The sequence below is a fragment of the Eptatretus burgeri genome, chromosome 12 (genome assembly GCF_056783735.1).
Source record: "Eptatretus burgeri isolate ZD-2024b chromosome 12, Ebu_testis_v1, whole genome shotgun sequence".
NCBI classification, from domain to species: Eukaryota; Metazoa; Chordata; class Myxini; order Myxiniformes; family Myxinidae; genus Eptatretus; species Eptatretus burgeri.
The window spans coordinates 77,540,418-77,555,140 of NC_140972.1; the positions used below are offsets into that span (position 1 = coordinate 77,540,418).

The following is a 14,723-nucleotide window of genomic DNA, read 5'->3' on the forward strand; positions in this document are numbered from 1 at the left end:
GCGCGGCCGGGTCCGGTGCCCGAGAGGCCATCGGTGACGGTCCGACAGGTGGAGATCCAGGATCAAGGAGAGGGGCTGGGAGAAATTGGCATTACCCAAATGTTTCAGGAAATTTGCCAGAAACTGTCGAGTTTGATAAAGGGTAATCCGGTAGTTAGTGCGCCAAAGCGGCGGGGTCCAGCCCAGCCAATAGAGCAATTCGATTATGGCTTAGGGGGTCCGGAACCGGAAGAGACATTTCACCGATACTCACGGGGGCCTTTTATGGGGAGTTGTTTCCGGTGCGGGCGAAGAGGACACATGCAACGATATTGCCGGTACCCGGCGATGGAGAGACCCTCCAATAGACTTTCAAGCCCGGAGAGGATGAATCCTCCTGCTGAACCGCCAGGTCTATCCGAGATGCCCTTTCATAGGTCGGGTCCGGAGATCACTGTCAGGGGTCCGGGAGACTAGATCGGGCTGAGCATATAGGGCCATGCACGGCTGGTGAGATTGTGGCGAAGTGCCTCCTTTAGTGGAAAAAAATGAATTGTGGGAAAATTGGCATGGGTTTGTAAGTTCTGCTGGGTTTTAGAGTGACAATCGGGACAGTGGGTAATTGGAAACAAAGCGGGCACGAGTGGCTGTCCAATGGCTGGTGCGTGGATCGGGTGAGAAGTGCTGTGTGAGTTGTTTTAAGTGAAGAAGTGAAATGTATGGTGCACACATTGTTTTTTTATTGGGCATGGTGTGGTAACAGGGAAGGTCATGGTCGGTGAAGTGTTAGAAATGCAGGTGTCACATGTAAGGCCGATGGGGTGGGGGAGTCATGTGGGTTTTGTGGGTGGGGATGATGTGCTTGTCCACAGGGATTGCTGAAGCTCACGGTGAGCGTGAATTGCGACCCCCTTCAAGGATATTCACCACCTGGTGGCTAATGGTGACAGTGTTTGGAGGCAACTGGGAGAGGGTCTAGTTGGGCGACCAAGGCGGGTAGGACCTTGGCGACCCAGAAAGGCCAGAGGAGCCAGTGAGACCCCTTCCAGAGTGTTGTACAGGATTAGAGCTGATGGCTACCAGGGGGAGGGAATCAAAGGGAGCGGGGCGGAGAAACGTCCGGGTTGGACTAAAGCTAACCTGTGGGCATGGTTGCACCTGAGATGCCCCCATCATCTTGTGGTAACCCACCCCACGGCCATGACGGGATTCAGCCTGCATGATTAAAATGAGGACCATGACCTAGAAATGTGATGATGACCATGGTGTGAGTGTTGTGAAGATGTGTGAGTCCCACTCGATCCCGCAAAATTTGACATGTGCTGCAAGGGCATGATGTCCGCATAATTTTTGGGCAAGCAAATTTGAAAATTGGCTCCCCAGGTAACGCTGGGTCTATTAGCATCCACTGGGGGAGGCGGTCAAGTGTAAATATCCTGTGAATAGTGTCGTTAAGGCTTAGAGTAGGAATGTAAAGTATAAGTGTTGTGTTTTTGTGGAACCTTTTGTTTCCCTCCCCAGATCACTGGAAGAGTGCTGGGCAAGAGCGATGATCCGGAGGATGGAGTGCAACTTCGCTCAGTGCTCTCATGTGATAAAATAAAAAAACAAAAAACAAAACAAAAAAACGAATGATTGTTTCGGCGAGGATAAGGCCATAAGGGGGTAGTACATTAAGCAAGATAGGTAAGTTAGCTGCGACTCGCTGCCCATTGCCCCTCCTACTTTATTTCGTTAGGTTAATTAGGTGTGAGTCAGTAAGTGTTAAGGCTGGTACGGTAGCGCCTGTGATATACCTTGCAGGAGCTGCGGTACCAGAGGAGGGGCAGTGCTACGTTTGAGGGGGGGGGGGTATGCATTCAAAGGGTAATTAGGATGTTTAATTAGGTATGCCATGCTGTTCGAGTTTACCAGGATCTCGATGTAATAAGTAGCAATTCAGTGGTGATAAGTTGTCTAGTAAGTGTTCATTTCTTCAGGGGGGGAAATGATAATTGTCACGTAATTAGATAGGGACACGGGATAGGTTAAGGGTGTCTGCGTAAACCCCTTTTGGTATTCTCTGAAGACTGGCCGTGACGTCACAGGACAGTGCAGCGGATGGCTCCGCCCCGTGATCACGATTGGCGGAAGGCGATGGCGGTGGGCCAATAAACGGCTCGATTGGAAGTGACGAGGACCAAGCATAAAAAGGTTCTGTTCGGGGTCGAAAAGGAAGAGGAAGAAGATTACAACCAAAAGATCGTGTTTTTTTTGGTGGGGAGGCTGTTGCGCGCGGGGAGCATCCTTGTTGTTGTGTTGATTCAATCGTGTTCTTGATCGTGTCTTGGAGCCTTGCTGAGCCTCGTGCCTCACCTTGGTTGGCTCTGGGATTCTGCTGACTCGGAGTACGGGGTCGAACGGCGGGCGGACCTGCCTCCCTCTCCTGCTCGCAACTTGACGCCAGAACTGGTTCCCTGGCGGCTGTGAGCGGACTTGGGCCAAGACCAGGAGGTCGACAGCACCACGGTTTCTCCTGCCCCCCTGACGAGAGCAAGGCCAGCTCGTCCGACGCCGATCCAGGGACAGTTGCGTCCACACCACGGTCCAGCCTGACCACCAGAAATAGCTACTGTGTGTGTGTGTGCGTGCGTGCGTGCGTGCGTGCGTGCGTGTTTGCGTGTGCGCGTGTGCGCGCGCTTGGCGCCTTAGAGGGATTGAGATCTGTATATTCATTGGAATTGTCTGTGTTTTTCCCCACGCCCGATCCCACACCATCCCGTCGAATCGCCCCGGATCCCTCTTCTTGCCGAGTCTTGTTATTTCTGGTAATAATAAAAACAAATAAACATCATCAACTCAGTGAAAAGTGACTCGTGCCACCTTCCTCGTCCCGTTTGCGGTAGAGCGATTAGAACCGCCATGTTTGGGTTATCCCCCCCCCCCCAAAAAAAAAATTGTTAGAGAATTTTTTTTTTTTTTACATTTCTACATGTTTTAAGTGATTTCCAACCCCCCCAAAAAATTTATAGAGGAAAAAAATATTTTTTTTGCATTTCTACATGGTTTAAGTGATTTCCAACCCCCCCCCAAAAAAAAAATTTTAGAGAAAAAAAAATTTTTGCAACTTTTTTTTCAACAAAATTTCGATTTCTTTTTTTGCATTTCCACATGTTTTAAGTGATTTCCACCCCCCCCCCCAAAAAAATGTTGGAGAAAAGAACTATAACTCTGTCAGCACTGTTGACATATTTAATGAATAAGATACAAGGTTCACTTGAGTGACCCAGCAGTATTGGCGGCGGAGGTTTTGCACTCTCCCGAGTGCATCCCCTCTAGTTGTGATTGTTATTGCTTTTATTAATCTCGCGTCAAGTCCACAATGCCTGCTTTTGTAAGTTGCTTGTATAATTGTCGCACCCCACACCTCTCTCATCTTTCCCTGCATGACATCCCCAATAAACCTTTTGTTGTGCCACATGCTTTTCCTCACTTATTGTAAATAAATAATAATTCTCATTAGGAATGTTCCCAGCTCGCCTTTGTCTTTTCCCTCATTGGTCCAGCATGGTTCGGATCCAGGTTTAGCCGGGTCTTTATTCCCAACAATCCGTTCCTTCCAGCTGGTACGTCCTTGGCAGTGCCGCTCGGCTGCATCCGATCCGGAAAGGAGATCCGATTCGGTAGTGATCCAGTTCGGACAAGGCGTACCAAGGGCGTGGTTAAACCGCGTGGTTAATTCGGTAACCCGATTCACCCATAGGCGGGAGGACCCTAGGCCACGCAGTTGAGTTATTGGTGTCCACAGTCGGTTAAGCAACCCGCCGCGTCACGGAATTATCGGTGGGCGATGGCCTACAATTCCGGGGAGTTTGGTGGGAATCGACGTAGCTTTCCCCCACCTCGTCGTCTTCTCACCCGACCCTGCCGGCCCGCAACAATATATTTTTATCCTCCGCCGCGTGGTGGAAGGGAGATATTGTTGTCACCCAGGGCGTCCGGCTGTCCGTCCGTCCGTCCACCCGGGCGTCAACATTTATAGCTGTGAGTGGCGATAACTCATAAACTGTTCGCCATATCGATTTGAAATTTGGGTCACACATGAACCACCTGAAAAGGAAGAACCCTATTTATTTTGGGCGTGGCCGGATCCAAGATGGCCGACTGGGGCGGCCATCTTGAAATTTTTTTTTCACCATTTCGATTTGAAATTTGGGTCACACATGTACCACCTGAAAAGGAAGGACCCTATTGATTTTGGGCGTGGCCAGATCCAAGATGGCCGACTGGGGCGGCGTCAACATTTATAGCTGTGAGTGCGATAACTCATAAACTGTTCGCCATATCGATTTGAAATTCGGGTCACACATGTACCACCTGAAAAGGAAGAACCCTATTGATTTTGGGCTTGGCCGGACCCAAGATGGCCGACTGGGACGGCCATCTTGAAAAATTTTTTTTCGCCATATTGATTTGAAATTTGAGTCACACATGTACCACCTGAAAAGGAAGAACCCTATTGATTTTGGGCATGGCCGGACCCAAGATGGCCGACTGGGGCGGCCATCTTGAAAACAATTTTTTTGTAATAAATGGAAAACCGCTTATCTGATTTCAATTCTTTTTGGTTACTACGTTCCTCACCCCTGGGGAACTTTTTCGAGATGATGACCAAATGGCGTCTTGTTTCCAGTTCACCTCCCTCATTATCTGGAATATGTATGACCTTTTTCATTCAATGGCGGGGGATTCCCCATCTCTGATCGTATATTTATAAATTTAGTGTAGCCTAAGTGTACAGTGTTTATAAAATCTACAGTAGAGTGCACTAATGTCCTCGGCTTTCACATTCACTCACCACTCACTCACTGACTCACCCAGAGCAACTTCCAGTCCTGCAAGCTCAATTCATAGTAAATGCCCTAGACAGGTGTACCCTTTTTTTCTCTTTTATACCGTATTTTTACTGTACCTTTTCTTTGTTTAGATATGTTTAGATACACAAATACTTTCCATTGTGTTTCAATTGTCTCCACTCCAGTATTCAGTACAGTAACATGCTGTACAGGTTTTTAGCATAGGAACAATAGGCTATACCATATAGCCTAGGTGTGTAGTAGGCTATCCCATTTAGGTTTGTGTAAGTGCACTCTTTGATGTTCGCACAACGACGAAATCGCTTAGCGACGCGTTTCTCCCCGTCGTTAAGTGGTGCATGACTGTGTATATATATATATGTGTGTGTGTGTGTGTGTGTATATATATATATATATATATATATATATATATATATATATATATATATATATATATATATATATATATATATATATATATATATATATATATATATATTGTTGCGGATTCGCGCCCGCCGGCGTGCGAGCGGCCACGTAACTCGAATCGCGGCACGTCGCCCACCGGACGGACAATCCCGTCGTGACCCTCTCGGACTAACGCCGGGAACTAGTCACGGGTGGGCCTTTCAGCCTCACCACGATCGTGCCAATCGGCCCCCCGCGTGGGATAGGGTTGTTCGCCAAATTCGACCTACCTAAGTACCCACACGGAGGGTAGACCGGGTGATCGCACCTCGCCGCAGGTCGACTTCGGACACGGGCCACTTTAAGCGACCCGTTCCGTACTATCGGGATAACCGAGCGGTGTTATCGTCAACCTCGACGGTTCCGATTAATTATCAGGCGTATTTAGCCCCTACCAACCCTTTACGTGAAGTAAGATGGAGATTCAATTAGAGAAAAGACGAAGCGAAACGGGAAAGACAGTTCAACATAAAGCACATTTATTCCGCGGTAAACGGAAAGCACACATATACAATTACCACAATTATGCACCAAAAGCAAATGTAACAAAAGAAGAAACAACAATTACGCACCAAAAGCAATTGCAACAAAAGAAACACAATGCAGATCTACTACCGACTACGCGAGTACACGGCAACACTTACACAGTTTTACTTCACAGACGGCGCCGACAACACATATACTCCAAAGCAAAAGAAAAAGGGGCCACCCTCAACGATAAGGGGGCAGACGGGCCTGGGGCCGAGACCGCGTCGAGCCTACCCGTCTGGTGATGAGCCGCAAAATGGCGGCGGCGCCCCGACTCCGCGGGCCTCGCTGGCACTGCCTGGAATGGGATGGGAACGGGGCCCCCTTCTCACACTATCTCAGCGCGGGGGGAAACAGGGGGGGGGTTGTTGATGCTCGGGGGGAAAGAGGATATCTGGCTGGCTTTGGTCCCGTGACGAGCGACTCCACTGCGACCTCGACCACGTTCCCGGCCTCCCCTCTCCGCAGCTCCCCGACTCTGACACGAGCGCAGACCTCCACAAAGCTCCTTGGCTTCTCCAGACTCTCCGGACCCTGACAGACACTCTCTCGACTGATTTCGCCGCCGCCACAACTCTCCAACTCTTCTCTCGATTCGCCCCGCGCTCGGCGCTTTATAGTGCGACAGGAGAAACCATATGCAGATTTTTGGATCAGGATCGGCTCGGGGGCGGAGCCACGCTCGCCCATTGGACAGAGGAAAAGTGGGCGTGAATCATTCCTGATCCTCGAATCTGCATATATCGATTATACTCCGACGCGCCTGGAGGCGGGGCCAAATCGCCCCACGCTCGCTGATAGGACGGAACAGAAGTGGGCGTGAATCATTCTTGATCCGATTTCTCGGAAAGGCCGCTTTTTGCACCCGCTGCTCGGTGCGCGCCCTGTACGAGTCCAGGATCGGTGCCCACAAGCGGCGCGGGAATGGCGGTGATGCGATGGTTGCGAGAGCGAGATGTGACGGTAAAGGTCGTGGCTGTTGGCGTTGTTGTTGTTGTTGTTGTTGTGAAGCGGCGTTGCGGTTGGTGGTTGTTGTGTGATGGCTGTTGAGACGTGGTTGGCTCAAAATAAAGATAGAACAGAAAAACGGCTATCTTGAAGGGTCGCAGCCCGAATGAATGACATTTATTCCCTCTAAACAACGGGTTTGGGCTAACTACACAGATACTTGTGAATGATACTGATGATGGGCTAACTACACAGATACTTGTGAAAGACCTGAATGGTGGTTTGCGAATTTCCTCACCACAACACTATATATGTATACAGGGTGGCCTGAAAGTCACTTTACCCCTTCCCAATGAAGCATTGTTCTTGAACTCTTTTAATATACAGGTTTTATTGTACAGTAATTACAATAATTAATTTGTCCTTGTATCTGTATGTGCTTCATCATTCTTCTGAGTCAGTGTTTCCGCATACCATAGGGGATGAGGGCAGAGGGGAAGGGATGGAGGGAAGTGCGAGAAATTTATCAGGGGTAAAGTAACTTTACTTTCGGGCTACCCTGTATATGTATGTATGTATGTATGTATGTATGTATGTATGTATGTATATATATATATATATATATATATATATATATATATATATATATATATATATATATATATATATATATTGTACACTGCAATATTCTCTCATCCTCTTCAGGGCAAGACTAATTAGCATACTGTGTTGGTCACAAAAATGCACCCAATTTTAATTGTTTAAATCTGCTATTTTAAATACAAGACCATATAATTTATATGATACATAAAGGAACTCATGAAGTTTTGTTTGATTATAACAAATGTTCAAAATGTCGTCTAAATTCTGCACACTTGCAAAAATATATGGAACTAGGGGGGAGCACTCGGTAGTGCAAAACCTCCGCCGCCAATACTGCTCGGTCACTCAAGTGAACCTGATATCCTATTCATTCAATTTGACGTCAACAGTGCTCACAGAGTTATAGTTTGCAACTTTCTCTTTTACTTTTAACTTTTACATACTCAATTCATTCATCATAACGATTCCTTGAGACAGAAATTGATTTTACGTGGGTATATCCACCTGAAGTTCCAAAATCAGCTACAATTATAATTTTGGCATGTTTTTTGTTGGAAATCACTTATAACATGGAGAAATGCAAAATAAAAAAATCGACATTTTGTTGAAAAAAAAGTTGCAAATTTTTTTTTTCTCTCTAACAATTTTTTTTTTTGGGGGGGGGGGGGTTGGAAATCACTTAAAACATGTAGAAATGCAAAAAAAAAAATTTCAAATATTTTTTCAAAATGGCCACCATAGCGGCCATATTTGATTTTGCACCAAGTCCAAAATCTAATGGCATGATCCTTGGACCATACCTAATCCCCCCACCAAGTTTCGTCGAAATCCGTCGGAGTTTTTCCGTACTACTGTTCACAAACAAACAAACAAACAAACAGAAAGGGGTGAAAACAGTAACCTCCGATCTTCGATGGCGGAGGTTAATCATCTCCGATTACAGACTGAAGTGTTGCACTTGAGAATCTGGAAATAACCCTCGTTACAGCATCTTTGAGTTCAGGAATGTTCATTGGGTTTGCTCTCAAAACATTATCCTGAGCAAATACTCTCAGAAAAAGAATATAAATGTGAGGGGTCAGAATATCTCATCGAGGCCAAGGAAATCAGTCGGTGGGAAATTAATCTGCCTGGAAATTGGTTATTGAGCCGCTGCATGGCCAAGCGAGCTGTGTGCATGCTGCTCCTTCCTGTTGAAACAAAGCCTCAGGAACATTTCTCACACGACTCCAGAAAAATGTTTTCAATGTGTACGTAATGTCACACAGGCGAGGAAGGGGTGGCATTCACAGCCACCCCTTCCTCGGTACCCTGATCTTCAAGAGAAATTTAACGATTACCGAGACCACACCATATCATTAGTTTTTGAGGAGGGAGAGGTAACTCAACAAAGTGGGTTGGTTTCTCCATGCCTCAAAACAGACAATTCTGTTTGTTTACTGTAGCATGACATTCATCGCTGAAAATTCTTCTGTTGATTCCTGCTTGATCAATAATCCTACTGAATAGCACACAAAATTCATAAACTTAGACATCTGAGGCTAACTGCGGCATCAATTTAATTTTGGAAGGGAAAGCCTTCAGATCAGACTTTAATGCACTAATGGCACAGATTTGATTGAGACACTTCAATTTCATGTGAAATGCGCCTTGTTGATTTTCTAGGGATACACACATTCACTTCACTAATTTTGTTTCAACATTCTTCGGATATCCAGAGCATCCCACATTCTTTTTCTCCACTTTGAAACTAGATGACGTGTAGTTTTCAAGATTGGTGCATTATGACTCGGGAATTGTCTTCTGAATGCACGCTGCACTCCTATCACTGATTTGGCTCGACAATGAAGATTCACTCTGATGTTGTCAGTTGTACCATGGATTACCTGCATGAAAACAAACAAACATCGTATGTCACGTTACATTTGCTCCAAACAATTTTAATGCTTACTCTACCTATTTCACAATACTGTATTTGACATTTCTCCCTACCAAGATATTTTAAAATGAAATTTTCAAATCAGGTACATTTTTGTAATTCAGCCTGAACTTGTTTTGCTTGAATTGACATTTGTGAATAATTGAGTTTTAATATTGTTGTTTGTAGCAGTGTATTTTTTTTTTTATTGCCACTTGGGTGAGTCCACATGTCATGTGGGACATTTAGTCAACACTTTCCAGCCTGTTGACCATACAAATATGGAATGAATATCTGTTTTGTGGCAATAACAGTCCCACCACAAGGCACTATATATATCAATGGTCAGCTATAGTGATCAATCATTTTTTGTTTGAGGTAAAAAATAGCGGCATGTCATACACGACACAAAAAACATGTTTTTGAAAAAAATAAGTTTAGCCCAAAAACTTTGAGTTGCACATGGAAATTTTATTGAAACTCATTTCAAACGTTACCGAGTTACCAAAGAAGAGTTAGGTATAACCGTACTGTCAAAAATATTTGAAATGAACATGTAAACAAGATAAACATTTGAGTAAAATGTCATACCAGACATCTTTAAAAATGTCAAATTTTGTACTTTAACAATGGTCAAAACATTCAGTTTGTCTGGAATTTGATATAAACCATCAAAAAACATGGAATGTGATAGCTAAGAAGTAACCAATCTAATCGAAATATTATTTATATACATATATCAAAATAAAATGAAACGTGTTGTGTGGAACAAATGTCATATGGCACAACTTGAATATAACTGCACATATACTGTACACACATACATACATACATGTATACATGAAGAACTTGTTTTCTTAATGAAATGGAAGTTAAAACTAGGCAGTCAACTGTGTACATGACTAAGAATACACGGGAGCAATAGGTTGCATGTATTTGCTCCCAGTTTTGTCATAATAGCCCTCATCATTGGAAAAATTAAGATGGAATTTAAGAAAAAAGAAGAAACTTCAATCCCATCTATAACAATCCCAATCCCTTCTTCAAGTACAACATTTAAGGAAATTTAATGGTAATGACATCAGGTTTAACAATTTCATAACCTGTCACAAAGATTTTCACTTACAATTCAAGACTTCAATTTTACTCATCTACTTTTGTTACTAATTTTGCTAAAAATGGACATTAATAATCTAGTTAATACTGCAATATGCATGTTGCCCCGACTTGAGAGCATAGATCTAATTTGGTTTTCAAAAAACATGCATTTGTATTTTTTTTGTCATAACACAAGGTCCTGACTGAAATTCTGGGTCACGACTTGTCTTTCAGAGGTAGTAGTGTAGTAGATAGTAGAAAAATCGTGCAAATTATGATACAAGCATCAAATTTGGCATTTCTGTTCTGCAGGGCTTTCTGATCAAATCTGCCTGATTGGCCATTTGAAAATCCAAATTTTGAAAAATTTGAAGAAAAAAAAAAAACTTCAAAAAAACATGAAGTCACAGCTGGCTGAAATTCTTGAAGCGCAAGTGAACATCCCAGACAGAGAACCAAGGGGAGATGCAGTCATCATTGATGGCTCAGCACTTATCAATGCCCTACCTCCATGCACTTCAAAGATATTTGATGACTATGCGAAAGAAGACATCATCCCAAAGGTGGAATCCTATGGTGCCAGGTACGAGAGGGTGGACGTAGTGTTTGATGTGTACAAGAAGTCAAGTCTGACATCCGAGGCAAGGAATCAGAAGAAGAGAGACAGGAACCAGTAAGACCCCAAGTAACTGGAGAAGCTTTCTTCGAGATGACAGCAACAAGACTGAGCTGTTTCACTTCCTTGCAGAAAAGATGTGTGAAGCACAGAAGACAAGCACAGTCATTGTCACAAAAGAAGAAGATGCCATTAGCAACACAAGGAAGTCACTGGATGCTGTGTCTCCATGTTGTCATGAAGAAGCTGACACTCGAATATTTGTACATGCCAGGGATGCAACGACGGATGGTAGCAAGTCCATTATCATTAAGGCTAATGACACGGACGTACTAGTCATAGCAATATCTGTACTGCCATCCTTACAGGAACTAGGTCTTGAGAACATGTGGATTGCCTTTGGCCAAGGAGCCAAGGCGTGATGGATTCCAGTCCATGAGGTAGTTTCTGCAATAGGGCCTGAGAAAGCTAGAGGGATCCCATACTTCTGTGCGTTCACTGGATGTGACGTCGTGTCTGCCTTCCGCGGTAAATGGAAGAAAACTGCATGGCAGACTTGGAACGTCTTTGATGATGTTTCTGAAACATTCACCAATCTCAGCCAGCATCCAACATTGATTTGTGATCTTGACTTTTTTGAAGTTGTTTTTTAATTTTTTTCAAATTTTTAAAAATTTGGATTTTCAAATGGTCAATCAGGCAGATTTGATTAGAATCCCCTGGAGAACAAATGTGCCAAATTTGATGCTTGTATCATCATTTGCATGATTCCTCTCAAAAAATTGCTGTTATCTGCCCCACTATAGAGAACACAATTTTGGCTAGCTGGAATGAAAGAGTGAAATATCAGTTGTCAAATTTTCACTCATGTTGTGGTTTGGGGGTTGAGAAATAAAGAAATTTAAACACAAGTACTTGTACCCAATGCAGAAGTATCATCAGATTCAGTAGTCTGGCCAGGTAGCTTGGCCTTAATCTATGAATTTAAGTGAAGTTAACATGGAACATGTGTCCATTTAGAAGTACATGCAGCATCCATGTAGATCTATGTAGCATCTTACTTGACCCGTACACGAAGAAGGGGAAAGGCTGAAGCCTTTCTGAGTGTGTTTTGTACCAAGAAGTACAAATCATTTTAATTTATTTTTGGAATACAATATCGAGGCTAGTATGAGAGCTAACACACAGAACGTACGACAAGGGGAGCAGGAGATAAGATGGGTGAATATGGAAAGGCAAAACAGTGGAGAACAGAGACATTAGATCTGTGGAGGGGAGAGAGATGGGGTGGGGTATACACGGGAAACAAGATGGACACGACAGGGAATTTGAAGGAGGTGGGTTTGGGGTGGATTAACGGGGGTAGAAAAGATGGAGGAAGATAAGAGATGGTGGTGAACAGCTGTTTTGAAGACTTGCAGGGAAGACTGTGATTGAAGAGAGTGTGAGAGTTTGTTCCAAAAGTATGAAAAAAGAGGAATGAAAGGGTGAAGGTGAGCAGTGATTCTTGATTTTGGTAGTTTTACCTGAAGGGGGTTGTTGGTAGACCTTGAGCACCCTGTGGAAATATGGGGGGAACATATCACAGACAGAGTGGAGGGGGGGGAGCGAGGCCAGAAAGTAGACGGTAGAAGACAGAAAGTCCCCTGAATTGCCTGCAGTAAGAGAGAGTCTCATCGTGAAAGATACCAATGATCCTAAATGCCTTAGTTTCCACAGCGTGAAGTTGAGAACGGTGAGAGGCAGGAGCACTAGCCCAGAGGGGAGAGCAGTACTCCATCAGGCTGCGGATATAAGCTTTGGACGTGGTCAGGAGCTCAGGTGTACCAAGGGAAGGACTTTGCATGATGGAGGATGTCCAGTCGGCAACTAGCTTTGGAGGCCAGCTTGGAAATGTGGCTTTCCCAGGAAAGATCGTGGCAGATGGTGAGACCCAGAAGCTTTGAATGAAAGGACTTCTTCAAGAGGATTGTTGAGAAAGTAGATGGGGGAGCTCTCCAGACGGTCCTTTCGGAGAGACATAGTGAGAGTGTGAGATTTGTCTGGATTGAAAGATGTTCCAAGTGTTGGACCAGGTTGTGGTTTTATCCAGATCTGCAGAGTGAAGGGGCTGCTGCTTGCCGACCTGAGGTATGACAGACGGTATGGCCGAGGGTGGAGTCATCAGCAAAGCGATAAAGAGGATTTTCCAGAGTCAGAGGGATCTTTGATGAAAACCAGAAAAAGCACAGGGCCTGGATTGGAATAGTGCCTTGAGGAACTCCAGCCTCGACAGGAAGAGGGGATGAGAGAACTCCATTGAGGGCCACACATTCGCAGCGACAGGAGAGGAAGTCTGCAAGCTATGAGTGGAGATTGCCTTGGATACCATAGGAAGAGAGTTTGGTGAGTAGGGCAGGGTGCCAGACCGTGTCAAAAGCACACGATATGTCAAGGGATCTGGCTCTGATTTCATATCTGGCAATGAGTACCTCCATCCATTGTTGGGAGAGCAGAAGCACCATTTCCAGGGTTGAGTGACCTGGTCTGAATCCAAATTGATGATCGGAAATCAAGCCATTGAAGAAGAGGAAGGATTTAATGTCAGAAGTGATGATGGATTCCATCATCTTGCTGATGATTGGGAGAAGGCTGATTGGTCTCTAGTTGCAGGATCTGTTTTTGCACTTTTTTTTTAGCAGAGCGGTAATGCTTGTTCTATTCACTCTCTTATTTGCTTTCGGTCATCTGCCATCTGCTTTGAAATCACCAGAGAGGGTGAGCAAAAGCAGAGCAATAGATCTTTCATCATGTGCAATGTACCATATCAATACATGCATCAATTATCATTTACGTTATAATTTCTTGAGGTTTATGGAAACCTGTAGATGTCGGTGATTATCTTTCCTGGCTGGGTACTTGTAGCCAATGACATGCTCTTTGACTGGAATTTTCCAATGGAATTTTTCACTGAATTCAGAAGCTAGTCTTTGGTTGCAGACTAGTTTCAACATTCTTGAGTTATGTGTGACTTGTTGGGAAAAGGAATAAATACAGGGATATGTTTTGCCTTTTCATCATTCGCCTGCATCCATGTACAAAGATACTTGAGCCAGATTTATCTACATCAAGTCTAAAACATTGAAATTTCCTGAAGTAGCAAGTATCCCTATTATTCAGGCTGATATCCATCTGATTAATACAGCTTAGTTGTCTTTTTTTTTTTGTATACCTTGTCGAGGCTCGTATGAGAGCGAGCACACAACGCACAGCAAGGGGGGCATGAGACAAGAGGGGCGGGAGTGGAAAGGACAAAAGTCAGGAACAGAGACATTAGGAGATCTGTGGAAGGGAGAGGGATGGGGTGGGGAACATGGGGGAATACAAGATGGACATTACAGGGACTTTCAGGAAGGAAAGCAGGGAATTTGAAGGAGGTGGGCTTGGGGTGGAGTAACGGGGGGAGAAAAGATCGAGGATTTGGATGGGGGATGATAAGAGGTGGTGGTGAACAGCTGCTTTGAAGGCCTGGAGGGAAGATTGGGATTGAATAGAGTGAGGGAGTTTATTCCAAGGGTGGGAAAAAAGAGGAATGAAAGAGTGAAGGTGAGCAGTGATTCGTGATTTTGGTAGTTTTACAGCAAGGGGGTTGTTGGCAGTCCTTGAGCGCCCTGCGGAAATATGGTGGGGACAAATTAGAGAGCAGGGGGCCGAGACTGGAGAGGAGATGGTAGAAGACAGAAAGACCACC

The 14,723-nt window shown here is 44.6% G+C and overlaps 1 protein-coding gene across 3 annotated transcripts in view; it reads left to right on the plus strand.

The window, feature by feature from the left end:
• The window catches only part of TNKS2 (tankyrase 2), a 225,371-nt gene that overhangs the window by 93,324 nt on the left and 117,324 nt on the right, over nt 1-14,723 (plus strand). The window lies entirely within an intron of this gene.